The sequence below is a fragment of the Protomyctophum parallelum genome, assembly GCF_964188405.1.
Source record: "Protomyctophum parallelum genome assembly, chromosome: 5".
In the NCBI taxonomy this organism is placed as follows: domain Eukaryota; kingdom Metazoa; phylum Chordata; class Actinopteri; order Myctophiformes; family Myctophidae; genus Protomyctophum; species Protomyctophum parallelum.
In genome coordinates, this window is record NC_139702.1 from 1,575,266 (window position 1) to 1,588,978 (window position 13,713).

The 13,713-nt window shown below is 42.7% G+C and overlaps 1 long non-coding RNA gene across 1 annotated transcript; it reads left to right on the top strand.

Moving 5' to 3' along the window:
• The first annotated feature begins 2,319 nt into the window (after window positions 1-2,319).
• LOC310858950 lies at window positions 2,320-10,955 on the top strand. Its single transcript, XR_014569255.1, has 3 exons — window positions 2,320-2,387; window positions 7,308-7,406; window positions 10,854-10,955. It is a non-coding gene; the product is annotated as an uncharacterized lncRNA (long non-coding RNA).
• The last annotated feature ends 2,758 nt before the right edge of the window (window positions 10,956-13,713 follow it).

A 13,713-nucleotide genomic window follows, 5' to 3' on the forward strand; every position in this document is an offset into this window, starting at 1 on the left:
TGAGGGTACCTACTATAACCTGAATGAATTTTCATTCTGGTCTGGGGGGGGGGTGGTATATAGCCTACCGTTGAATCGGATCACCATATAAACACTTTATTCCGAATGCTACTGGGAGTTTGGAATACATGTATTATTTTACACATATGTCTGCTCTTATAGTAGACTATAGTGCTTTATGCCCATGCCCAAGCAGGGATGGCCATTTGGAGACATTTTATTAGCCCCTTTCGGAACCCTCCGTAAAGCTTTTCTGAAGTTTGGACCGAGCTTTACGTAGGGTCCCTGTGCATTTATTCCACGTATACCCATTAGAAAAATACAAATACACCAGGTTTCTTTCCCCATAATAAAATGCGCTATTTACAAACCCATCAGCAAATTACAGTGCTATTGCCAATTGCAGTGTATGGGTGTATGGATGCTGTGTTTTTTAGTTCTGGGTTGTTTTGGGTGGAGGAGGTCGCATGTGGTTGCAGGGACTGCGCTTCAAAATATATTTCATTTCTTAAGCCAAGGGATAACGGTTATGGGTTGGCCATCTCTATAGTCCAAAGTTATATTCCGAATTAATTCTTTGGTCATGTAAACAATTGAGGAATAGGAATACTTGTATTCAGGTTCCATGTAAACAGTTGGGTATGAATCTCTGTTCGGAATTAATTCATTCATTCTGAATACATTTGTGCATGTAACTGAGGCCAGTGTGATTCACACTCCCCCAAACCTATGGGGAATTATAGTGTATATACGCCAGTAAGAAGTGACCTCGCGCTGAAACAACAGAGCTTCTTAATACGGCATATTTGAGAAGCAGTTTTAATCTGGTGTCAGTGAGGTCAGATGTATCCAAGTGATGATAGTCAGCTCCACATTTGCCGCAATTTGCAACTCTAGATCTTTTTATAATGGGATGAATCTAAAGTCGAAATACCCTCTATTGACTCCCCACTCATCCAATTTGCGAGACATGTTATGAGCTACTTTCTGTCAAGAAATTCTGTGCAGATGGAGTTTGGAAGCACTCGTCGAAGTCACTGAATGGCCCTGCGTACTACCTGTTTCGCATTTGCACATAATGCAGGAAGCAGCAGCACGACCCGTTAATAAAAACGACTCGAAACGAGTGCTTCCAAACTCCAACACTTGGAAAAATAATCACCTGCACAGGATTTCTTGACAGAAAGTAGCTCATAACATGTCTACGGTGGATTTGTATGAAACAAAAGCTCGGCAGATTGAAAGAGGATAATTCAAGCTTGGCCTAGAGCTGCAATGTTGGTGTTAACGTCGTTTAATACAAGCAGATCGCAAACGCAAATTGGATGAGTGCTGAGTCAATGGAGGGTATTGCAACTCTAGATTCATCCCATTATAAAAAAATCTTATCTAGAGTTGCAAATTGCGGCTAGCTCCACATTATGGATATGGACTATGGAGATCCATTTGCAAGTGAGACTTGCGTCGCGGCAACCACACTGGTTATCATGACATTCCCATATTATTCATCCTAAACTCCTCTAGGATTGTAATTGTTTCATTCCAGAATCCAGACTGTGTGGAGATGAACTCTCCAGACCCAGCCAGACCCGTATCAATGAAACAGAACTCTCCAGACCCAGCCAGACCCGTATCAATGAAACAGAACTCTCCAGACCCAGCCAGACCCGTATCAATGAAACAGAACTCTCCAGACCCATCCCGAACCGTATCAATGAAACAGAACTCTCCAGACCCAGCCAGACCCGTATCAATGAAACAGAACTCTCCAGACCCATCCAGACCCGTATCAATGAAACAGAACTCTCCAGACCCAGCCAGACCCGTATCAATGAAACAGAACTCTCCAGACCCATCCAGACCCGTATCAATGAAACAGAACTCTCCAGACCCATCCAGACCCGTATCAATGAAACAGATGAACTCTCCAGACCCAGCCAGACCCGTATCAATGAAACAGAACTCTCCAGACCCAGCCAGACCCGTATCAATGAAACAGAACTCTCCAGACCCAGCCAGACCCGTATCAATGAAACAGAACTCTCCAGACCCAGCCAGACCCGTATCAATGAAACAGATGAACTCTCCAGACCCAGCCAGACCCGTATCAATGAAACAGAACTCTCCAGACCCAGCCAGACCCGTATCAATGAAACAGATGAACTCTCCAGACCCAGCCAGACCCGTATCAATGAAACAGAACTCTCCAGACCCAGCCAGACCCGTATCAATGAAACAGATGAACTCTCCAGACCCAGCCAGACCCGTATCAATGAAACAGAACTCTCCAGACCCAGCCAGACCCGTATCAATGAAACAGAACTCTCCAGACCCAGCCAGACCCGTATCAATGAAACAGAAGGAACCTGAAGACAAGCTAGACCTCAGTAACTATCTCTCTTTTCCAGGTTCAAGGTGTTCACAACAGTTGCTAGATGCACTATTTAACAGTACAAGAGCTGCTTCAATTAAAACATATTCAATATTTAGTGGAATAAAATATCACACCTGTGTGAATTGAAGGGCACTCTTATTATCATACATCATATATCATCTCATTCCGGCCAGTCACTTACAAATTTGTGTCCTCACCTTCATCTTCAGTGTTTGTGTTTACACAATGTTTGCATTTACACAAACAGTCAAAGCTGGCCATTCATTGTCAACGGCATTCAATGTTTGCGTTAAGACAATGTTTATGGGGCGGCGGTGGCTCAGGGGTAGAGTGCCTGGATGGTAACCGTAAGGTTGCCAGTTCGAACCCGGGCTCCCCCAGAGTTACTGTCGAAGTGTCCTTGAGCAAGACACTGAACCCCTAATTGCTCCCGATGTGCTAGTTGGTGCCTTGCATTCATACACCGATGACGCTGTCATCGGTGTATGAATGTGTGTGTGAATGGGTGAAAGTAATGCACAATCTCTGTTAAGCGCCTTGGATAAAGGCGCTATATGAATGCACCATTTTTTATATTTACACAATCCCTCAAAGCTGGCTAGTGCCCCTCAACAATATGTTTTTCACACTTTTAGAGCATATCTGTGGTCATCATAGGGGCTAGACCTAGAATGTCTGTGATCTTTATTACTGTACATACATTTCTTGTATTGCAAATACACAGACATAGATCGGTCCCATCCGTGAGCCGTTAGCAGAGTAACATGCACAACATAAATCTGCTCCGCACAGCATGTGTAGTCACCCAATAATTATTTCCCAAGACTTGGAGTCGGATATTTTCCTCTAGTTTCATATCCATTTGAAAGTTTTGGCAGAAAACGTGTGTTTAGTAAAATATCGCTGTGCACGGACGACATTCTGTCAGGGCGAGAGTCCCTGAATTATTGCAGGACTGAATTGATCAAAACATATTTTGTTGTATGTCTAGTTTATTGAACTAATGTCATGCACATTTGTCCAGTGCATAGCCTACTGCAGGCCTGGTTGACTAGATTTAAAAGACATTTTGAATCTCTTGCTACTGAAATGATCGATTATTTATATACCGCCATTTAATGTGCATCTCAATGGGTGAGAAGGAACGCTTGCCAAGTGTCCTCTCTTAGTAAGCGTTGCTGACTGGTTGGGGAGAGTCTAATTTGTGATGACGTTTGTGCTGTGCTCAAAGGAAATGTTGATAAATTCAGTCCTACAACAAGTAAGACGCGAAAACGCGGGAAGCGAACGCAGCTCGTGTGTGTGTGTGTGTGTGTGTGTGTGTGTGCTACAGCTGCGCCCTGTGTGTGTGTGTGTGTGTGTGCTACAGCTGCGCCCTCTGGTGGCGGGCGGGTGGTGTAACAGCGGGACACACACACACACAGACATTCAGCCCTTGCTGTCATAGTAAGTGGCTCACTGCGTTCGCAATCAGTGGTGTCATGCTCGTAGAACGCAGTAGCAATAGTAGTAGTAGTAGTAGTACAATCAGTAGCTCGTAGAACGCAGTAGCATGCCGTGGTATCAAAATGCAGGTATGGAATGGTGCACGCTAGAACGCGTCCCCCTAGATTCAAGAGAAGTCGCACCTAAGCCCGGGTCACCACACAGGTACCCCTTTTCCACCGGTTGGTTCCCAATGGGAACCGGTTCAGTTCTTTTTGGTTTTTAGTCCATGAGCCAGGTCCAACATTTGTGGACGAACTATACACTATATTAAATTGTTTATAGGATCAATACAAGTAAATAAATACATGATAACCCTTCCACAGTAGTAGCTTTTTCATATTTTCGATTATTTTGCATATTTTCCTACATAATGCCTCATTTGCATATTAAAAAATGTAAAATTTGTAATACAATAAATCATTGTCTTCGTGTAAGTACTCAATTGGGGAAGTTTCATGGTGATAACAATCTAATATAGGTATGGTTTTGCCCACTCAATTCATAATTAACGTTTCAATTTTGGAGATCTGGCTCATGGACTAAAAACCAAAAAGAACTGAACCGGTTCCCATTGGGAACCAACCGGTGGAAAAGGGGCCAGGGTGTGTAGAGCCCAGGATCACATCCTTCACATTATCACTATTATCATTATTTTAAGTCTACTTTTGTGTTTGTGTGTCATGTTTAGGCGTGTGCGTGGGAGTGTGCATGTGCGCACTGCGCATGTGATGTCATTAAAAGGCTGTGGTACAGGGGGGGGGGGGGGGGGGGAATCACCATTACACCACTGCCTGCAATCATTCAGGGCCCCTCGCCCTGACAGAATATACTCTGTGTGCAGCTTGTGGAAATGTGGAGATATTTTTACTAAACACACATTTTATGCCAAAACTTTGCACCCCGACTTTAAACGGGAACCCCTTTGGTGTTTTAAGCATTATGTTATACTTTAGCTATTGAAAAATAGCAGAACTACAAGCTTATAGCGCGGCACTGAGTGCTGCGCTACGAGTTTGTAGGTCTGCTATTTTTGAAAAATCATGAAAATGTGGCACAAATCTTTTCATATATTCCTTGCGTTTTTAATTCTCATCTTTGCTTCTGGGGGGTCCCTGGAAGAACATATTTTCAGATGGGGGTCCACGGCCATATACAGATAATTCTGGGGGTCCTTGACATGGAAAACTTTGAGAACCACTGACATAGAAACATAGGTTTAACCCTTTGAGAACCACTGACATAGAAACATAGGTTTAACCCTCTGAGAACCACTGACATAGAAACATAGGTTTAACCCTTTGAGAACCACTGACATAGAAACATAGGTTTAACCCTTTGAGAACCACTGACATAGAAACATAGGTTTAACCCTGTGAGAACCACTGACATAGAAACATAGGTTTAACCCTGTGAGAACCACTGACATAGAAACATAGGTTTAACCCTGTGAGAACCACAGACATAGAAACATAGGTTTAACCCTGTGAGAACCACAGACATAGAAACATAGGTTTAACCCTGTGAGAACCACTGACATAGAAACATAGGTTTAACCCTGTGAGAACCACTGACATAGAAACATAGGTTTAACCCTGTGAGAACCACAGACATAGAAACATAGGTTTAACCCTTTGAGAACCACTGACATAGAAACATAGGTTTAACCCTCTGAGAACCACTGACATAGAAACATAGGTTTAACCCTTTGAGAACCACTGACATAGAAACATAGGTTTAACCCTTTGAGAACCACTGACATAGAAACATAGGTTTAACCCTGTGAGAACCACTGACATAGAAACATAGGTTTAACCCTGTGAGAACCACTGACATAGAAACATAGGTTTAACCCTGTGAGAACCACTGACATAGAAACATAGGTTTAACCCTGTGAGAACCACTGACATAGAAACATATGGTTTAACCCTTTGAGAACCACTGACATAGAAACATAGGTTTAACCCTGTGAGAACCACTGAGATAGAAACATAGGTTTAACCCTTTGAGAACCACTGACATAGAAACATAGGTTTAACCCTGTGAGAACCACTGACATAGAAACATAGGTTTAACCCTGTGAGAACCACTGACATAGAAACATAGGTTTAACCCTGTGAGAACCACAGACATAGAAACATAGGTTTAACCCTGTGAGAACCACTGACATAGAAACATAGGTTTAACCCTGTGAGAACCACTGACATAGAAACATAGGTTTAACCCTGTGAGAACCACTGACATAGAAACATGAGGTTTAACCCTTTGAGAACCACTGACATAGAAACATAGGTTTAACCCTGTGAGAACCACTGAGATAGAAACATAGGTTTAACCCTTTGAGAACCACTGACATAGAAACATAGGTTTAACCCTGTGAGAACCACTGACATAGAAACATAGGTTTAACCCTGTGAGAACCACTGATATAGAAACATAGGTTTAACCCTGTGAGAACCACTGACATAGAAACATAGGTTTAACCCTGTGAGAACCACTGATATAGAAACATAGGTTTAACCCTGTGAGAACCACTGACATAGAAACATAGGTTTAACCCTGTGAGAACCACTGACATAGAAACATAGGTTTAACCCTGTGAGAACCACTGATATAGAAACATAGGTTTAACCCTGTGAGAACCACTGACATAGAAACATAGGTTTAACCCTTTGAGAACCACTGACATAGAAACATAGGGTTTAACCCTGTGAGAACCACTGACATAGAAACATAGGTTTAACCCTGTGAGAACCACTGACATAGAAACATAGGGTTTAACCCTGTGAGAACCACTGACATAGAAACATAGGTTTAACCCTGTGAGAACCACTGACATAGAAACATAGGTTTAACCCTGTGAGAACCACTGACATAGAAACATAGGTTTAACCCTGTGAGAACCACTGACATAGAAACATAGGTTTAACCCTGTGAGAACCACTGACATAGAAACATAGGTTTAACCCTGTGAGAACCACTGACATAGAAACATAGGTTTAACCCTGTGAGAACCACTGACACAGAAACATAGGTTTAACCCTGTGAGAACCACTGACATAGAAACATAGGTTTAACCCTGTGAGAACCACTGACATAGAAACATAGGTTTAACCCTGTGAGAACCACTGACATAGAAACATAGGTTTAACCCTGTGAGAACCACTGACATAGAAACATAGGTTTAACCCTGTGAGAACCACTGACATAGAAACATAGGTTTTTCAGAAAACGTTCAGGATTTAGAAGACATTTGTAGAATCGTCCTCGGGTCTAAATGGCTTAAGATGTTGTGCAGCTTGAAAAAAGTAAAAAACAAATAGTTACTCCTTCCTTATTGTCTGTTATTTTTGTAGTTTAAAATAAGGAGTTTCTTTTTGTTCTTAATTTATCCTAAACGCCTAGGATTTTAATTGTTTCTTTCCAGACTGTGTGGAGCCCAGACAGCAGGCTCAGATGAACTCTCCAGACCCAGCCAGACCCGTTTCAGTGAAACAGGAGGAGCCTGAAGACCAGCCAGGTCTCAGTAAGTCTCTATTTTCCAGCTTCAAGGTGTTCATTGTCACATAAAAGAGTTGCTACAGCTGCACAATTGGCAGTGAAATAATTGTGCTTCAACAGTGTGGAACAAGACACAATTAATTCAATGTGATTTAAAGGTAACATGACAGGTGACAACTCTGACCTCACTGACACCAGATTAATAGTTTAACTCAGGGGTACTCAACTGGCGGACCGCGGTCCGCGACCGGACCGCGGACCACCTCTTTGCGGACCACCCAAAAAAAAAAAAAGTGAAATTGCTGCAAAGGCCCCCAAAATGTCCCCCAAGGGCCCCCAAAATTCTGGCGCGCGCTATGCGCGCGCACAGTGTGGCCTGCCAGGGCGTATAACTCCCGGCCTGATTTGGAGTTCCACTCCGGGCCTGCACTCTGCACCCCATTATTGGTTGGGTGGAAGGGGATCTGATTTGTATAAGCTTGGCTTGACCATACTAAACGGGCATAGAGCCCCGCTCTCCGATGGACGCTGCGCATGGGACCGGACCTCGGTCTTATTCAAAAAAATATTTGTGGACCTTCATCATTTCTAGTTGAGGACCCCTGGTTTAACTCCTGCTTCTCAACTGTGCCGTATTAAGAAGCTCTGTTGTTTCAGTGCGACCTCGCCCTTTAACCCATAATGACCGGGCACCCGTTTTGGTGTTAGCATCATGTTATGCTTTATCTATTGAAAAATAGCAGATCTACAAGCTCATATCGCGCCACCGAGTGGCGCGATACGAGCTTGTAGGTCTGCTATTTTTGAAAAATCGAAGAACGACTGACATAGAAACATAGCTTTTTCAGAAAACTGTCAGGATATAGAAGACGTTTATAGAATCTGATCTCAGGTCAGAATGGGTTAAGGCGAGGTTGCTTCTCGCCCTCAGGGCGCCATAAATGTTATTTCTTATAAACAGTATTTCTTGTTGTGTTCCTCACCTGACTTCTTGAAAGTAAAATGTTTAAAAAGAAATGAATTGCTTTTATTTCTCCCTATGCGGGAGCTAACTATCTCCGTAGACAACGCCCTGGTAACGTCTGTCCAAACAGCCAGGAATCTCTGTGTTGTCCTGGACAGTCAGCTCTCGTTCAAAGCTCACATCACAGCTGTCACTCGATCCTGTAGGTTCACACTCTATAACATACGACGAATTAGACCGTTTCACCCAGGAATCAGCCCAGCTCCTAATCCAGACAACAGTCTTGTCAAAACTCGACTATTGTAACTCCCTCCTTACTGGCCTACCAGCATGTGCACTTAAGCCTCTCCAGCTGATCCAAAATGCCGCAGCTCGCTTGGTCTTCAACCAGCCAAAATTCTCACATGTCTCCCCCCTGCTCCGCTCCCTCCACTGGCTCCCGGTCGCTGCGCGCACAGAATACAAAACTCTGATGCTGGCATTCAAGGCAACCAAAGGTATGGCTCCCCCATATCTTGCAAGTATGATTGAACCCTACAAACCCTCCCGCGCACTCAGATCAGCCAAAGCAGGGAAACTGGAAGTACCCTCACTAAAAACGCCGGGACAACGCTCCACACGTCCCAAACTCTTCTCCCTTCTGGCTCCAAAACTGTGGAATGCACTTCCCATTGCAGTCAGAACTGCAGCATCACTCCCAATCTTCCGCCGTAGTCTGAAAACCCACCTTTTCAGACTCCATCATGGCCCATAGCACTTACCCTACCCCCTTAGATAGCATTTCTGTAGACTTAGATAGCATTTGATACAGACTTATAGCATGTTATGTAGACGGCACTATAATTGCATTGTATGTAGTCATAGCACGCCATAGTACATATGTATAGCATAGTAGTATATATATAGTTTATATGTATAGTCTCATAATATAGATATTCCACTGTTACTTTCTTAGCTTACGCATGTTTTATGATAAATGCTTTTGTGATGTATTCCCATGCTTTTGTTCTTGATTATTGTAAGTCGCTCTGGAATAAGAGCGTCTGCTAAATGCCTAAATTGTAAATTGTAAATTATACCATTCTTGTTGACCGATGGCTTACTTTCCATCATGTTGGCTACATCTGAACTGAACATCTCACAGTCTAGATTGAGTTTGGGATTTTTGTGACCGAGGATCCGTACTGATGAACATGAATTGTAGTTTTAGCCTTGTTGGTGTGTTTTGCTATAAATATTAAGCGAGATGTCTATCCTAACATATCAATCTCGTTCTCTTTGCAAGCAAGGTTCATATGTTGGAGAGTTAGGCTTAGGTGTCTGCAAATCTTGTTCCCAAACCTTTTTATCTCAAGGACCCCCAAACATTTATTTTTCTATAATTTTTATCCCACGATTTTGTAACCCATTTTTCACCCCTGTGTCAATCATCTAATGTGATCCTGGGCTCTACACACCCTCCGCCAGCCTAAGTCCCCATATATGGGGGACAAGGGGAGAGCAACGGACTTGAACTCATGCTTCCTTCATGCCTGAGTGTCCAAGTTGCTCCTTTACACCTGACAGGGGACCCCCCACATTTACACTAATTAGCTTGCAGACCCCCATTCGAAAAGATATGCCAGTGACCCCTGTGAGAGAAGATTTTGACGTCTCTAGCAGTGATTCTCAAACCATTACATTTCAAGGACCACCCCAGTTTGACATGCATTAGGCTACGGACCCCCTTTTGATGGCATTTCTATCTCTGGGACCCCCACTTTATATGGTAAAAAATGTTAATTTAACCATCACAAATGGAACTTGGTTCTCAGAGTTACAGACCCATAAAGGGTCCATTTGGTTCCAAACTATCATTTAGGTGGGGACCCCATGGAACTCCCTCAAGGACCCGTGGGCGTCAAACACTTTCCAGGATTTCTTATATGTGTTTATAGATATTTTAGTCCTGACGACCATGTTCATGATAAAAAATTGTCATGAAATGTAGTCCAGGAAGAAAGAAATTCTCCCTGGACTACAAGTCCCACGTCCATGCAGCCTCCCCCTCTCCACAAGGAGGTGCAGCTAGCACACCAAAGCATATTATGGTCATTGTAGGAATTCAGCAATCCAGCCAAACCCTAGTCAAAAGCGTCATTATGTTTCTGGCCATAGGGTGCAGATTTCAAATAGTGCTACTGTTATTAATATTGGGTTTCTTCCATCTGTGAAATGTCCCTTTAACCCATTCTGACCGGGCACCCATTTTGGTGTCAGCATCATGTTATGCTTTAGCTATTGAAAAATAGCAGATCTACAAGCTCATATCGCGCCACCGAGTGGCGCGATACGAGCTTGTAGGTCTGCTATTTTTATGAAAAATCGAAGAACGACTGACATTTTTTTAGAATCTGATCTCGGGTCAGAATGGGGTTAATCAGACCAGTGTGTGTCCAGTGGAAAACCTTGTATGAATCTGATCTCAGGTCAGAATGGGTTCAAATCCTATTAATGTTTCAATTTCAGACCATTGTGTGGAGTCCAGACTGCAGGTGAAGACGAACTCTTCAGACTCAGCCATGGACGTTTCTATTAAACAGGAGGAACAGGAAGACCACCTACAACTCGGTACACATTTTCACTGAACAATACTCTAGGGCTACAATGATTATATAGCCGGTTATTATAGGACCACAATGGAAACAAGTCCCTAGGACCTTTTGTGTTATCCTTTTGGCCTAAATGTACCTCCATGTTATTGACATGTTTTTGACTAACAAAGGGTTCAATCAGTCGATATGCATCGGGTCAGGCGGGGGTATAATTGGTGTACGGGCCGATTCATACTCCTATTTTACAGCCGAATGAAACTCTGTTCGGTTCTGTAGACTAGTCTACAACGTGACGTAATTCGAGGTTCGGAGGGCTCTCCTCTCCTCTCCTCTCCTCTCCTCTCCTCTCCTCTCCTCTCCTCTCCTCTCCTCTCCTCTCCTCTCCTCTCCTCTCCTCTCCTCTCCTCTCCTCTCCTCTGCATCGCGACAGCGTTCTTTTAACAAGCCATGTTTCTCACACACATACACACACACATGAACTGACTTTTATAGAGCCTAACACATTTTCGTCCCTAGGACCTTTCCAGAGCCATATGATATATTTTGACTCTAAAATATCAGTGTGAATGGGCCCTAAGGGTGGGGGACGTACTTTGTGTTAGGGTGGGCGGCGCATCAGGATGCATGGCTGCAGAAACGCATCAGGATGCATGGCTGCAGAAACGTTAAAAAGAAAGTGTTTGATTCCCGATCCAGGGACGGGCACACGCCGTAGCAACCGAGTTCGACGTCCTCGTTTTGATCTTCGTGAACAGGTATTGAATTTTGTCATTATTCATGTCATGTCTATGACGGTGTTTACTGAGACGCTACACTGTCTCTCTGCATTCTATGATCCTATAGTTCACTGAGACACTACACTGTCTCTCTGCATTCTATGATCCTATAGTTTACTGAGACACTACACTGTCTCTCTGCATTCTATGATCCTATAGTTTACTGAGACACTACACTGTCTCTCTGCATTCTATGATCCTATAGTTTACTGAGACACTACACTGTCTCTCTGCATTCTATGATCCTATAGTTTACTGAGACACTACACTGTCTCTCTGCATTCTATGTGATCCTATAGTTTACTGAGACACTACACTGTCTCTCTGCATTCTATGATCCTATAGTTTACTGAGACACTACACTGTCTCTCTGCATTCTATGTGATCCTATAGTTTACTGAGACACTACACTGTCTCTCTGCATTCTATGATCCTATAGTTTACTGTCTCTCTGCATTCTATGATCCTATAGTTTACTGAGACACTACACTGTCTCTCTGCATTCTATGATCCTATAGTTTACTGAGACACTACACTGTCTCTCTGCATTCTATGATCCTATAGTTTACTGAGACACTACACTGTCTCTCTGCATTCTATGTGATCCTATAGTTTACTGAGACACTACACTGTCTCTCTGCATTCTATGTGATCTTATAGTTTACTGAGACACTACACTGTCTCTCTGCATTCTATGATCCTATAGTTTACTGAGACACTACACTGTCTCTCTGCATTCTATGTGATCCTATAGTTTACTGAGACACTACACTGTCTCTCTGTATCTATGATCCTATAGTTTACTGTCTCTCTGCATTCTATGTGATCTTATAGTTTACTGAGACACTACACTGTCTCTCTGTATCTATGATCCTATAGTTTACTGTCTCTCTGCATTCTATGATCCTATAGTTTACTGAGACACTACACTGTCTCTCTGCATTCTATGATCCTATAGTTTACTGAGACACTACACTGTCTCTCTGCATTCTATGATCCTATAGTTTACTGAGACACTACACTGTCTCTCTGCATTCTATGATCCTATAGTTTACTGAGACACTACACTGTCTCTCTGCATTCTATGATCCTATAGTTTATTGAGACACTACACTGTCTCTCTGCATTCTATGATCCTATAGTTTATTGAGACACTACACTGTCTCTCTGCATTCTATGTGATCTTATAGTTTACTGAGACACTACACTGTCTCTCTGCATTCTATGTGATCTTATAGTTTACTGAGACACTACACTGTCTCTCTGCATTCTATGTGATCTTATAGTTTACTGAGACACTACACTGTCTCTCTGCATTCTATGATCCTATAGTTTACTGAGACACTACACTGTCTCTCTGCATTCTATGATCCTATAGTTTACTGAGACACTACACTGTCTCTCTGCATTCTATGATCCTATAGTTTATTGAGACACTACACTGTCTCTCTGCATTCTATGATCCTATAGTTTATTGAGACACTACACTGTCTCTCTGCATTCTATGTGATCTTATAGTTTACTGAGACACTACACTGTCTCTCTGCATTCTATGTGATCTTATAGTTTACTGAGACACTACACTGTCTCTCTGCATTCTATGATCCTATAGTTTACTGAGACACTACACTGTCTCTCTGCATTCTATGTGATCCTATAGTTTACTGAGACACTACACTGTCTCTCTGCATTCTATGATCCTATAGTTTACTGAGACACTACACTGTCTCTCTGCATTCTATGTGATCCTATAGTTTACTGAGACACTACACTGTCTCTCTGCATTCTATGTGATCTTATAGTTTACTGAGACACTACACTGTCTCTCTGCATTCTATGTGACCCTATAGTTTACTGAGACACTACACTGTCTCTCTGCATTCTATGATCCTATAGTTTACTGAGACACTACACTGTCTCTCTGCATTCTATGATCCTATAGTTTACTGAGACACTACACTGTCTCTCTGTATCTATGATCCTATAGTTTACTGTCTC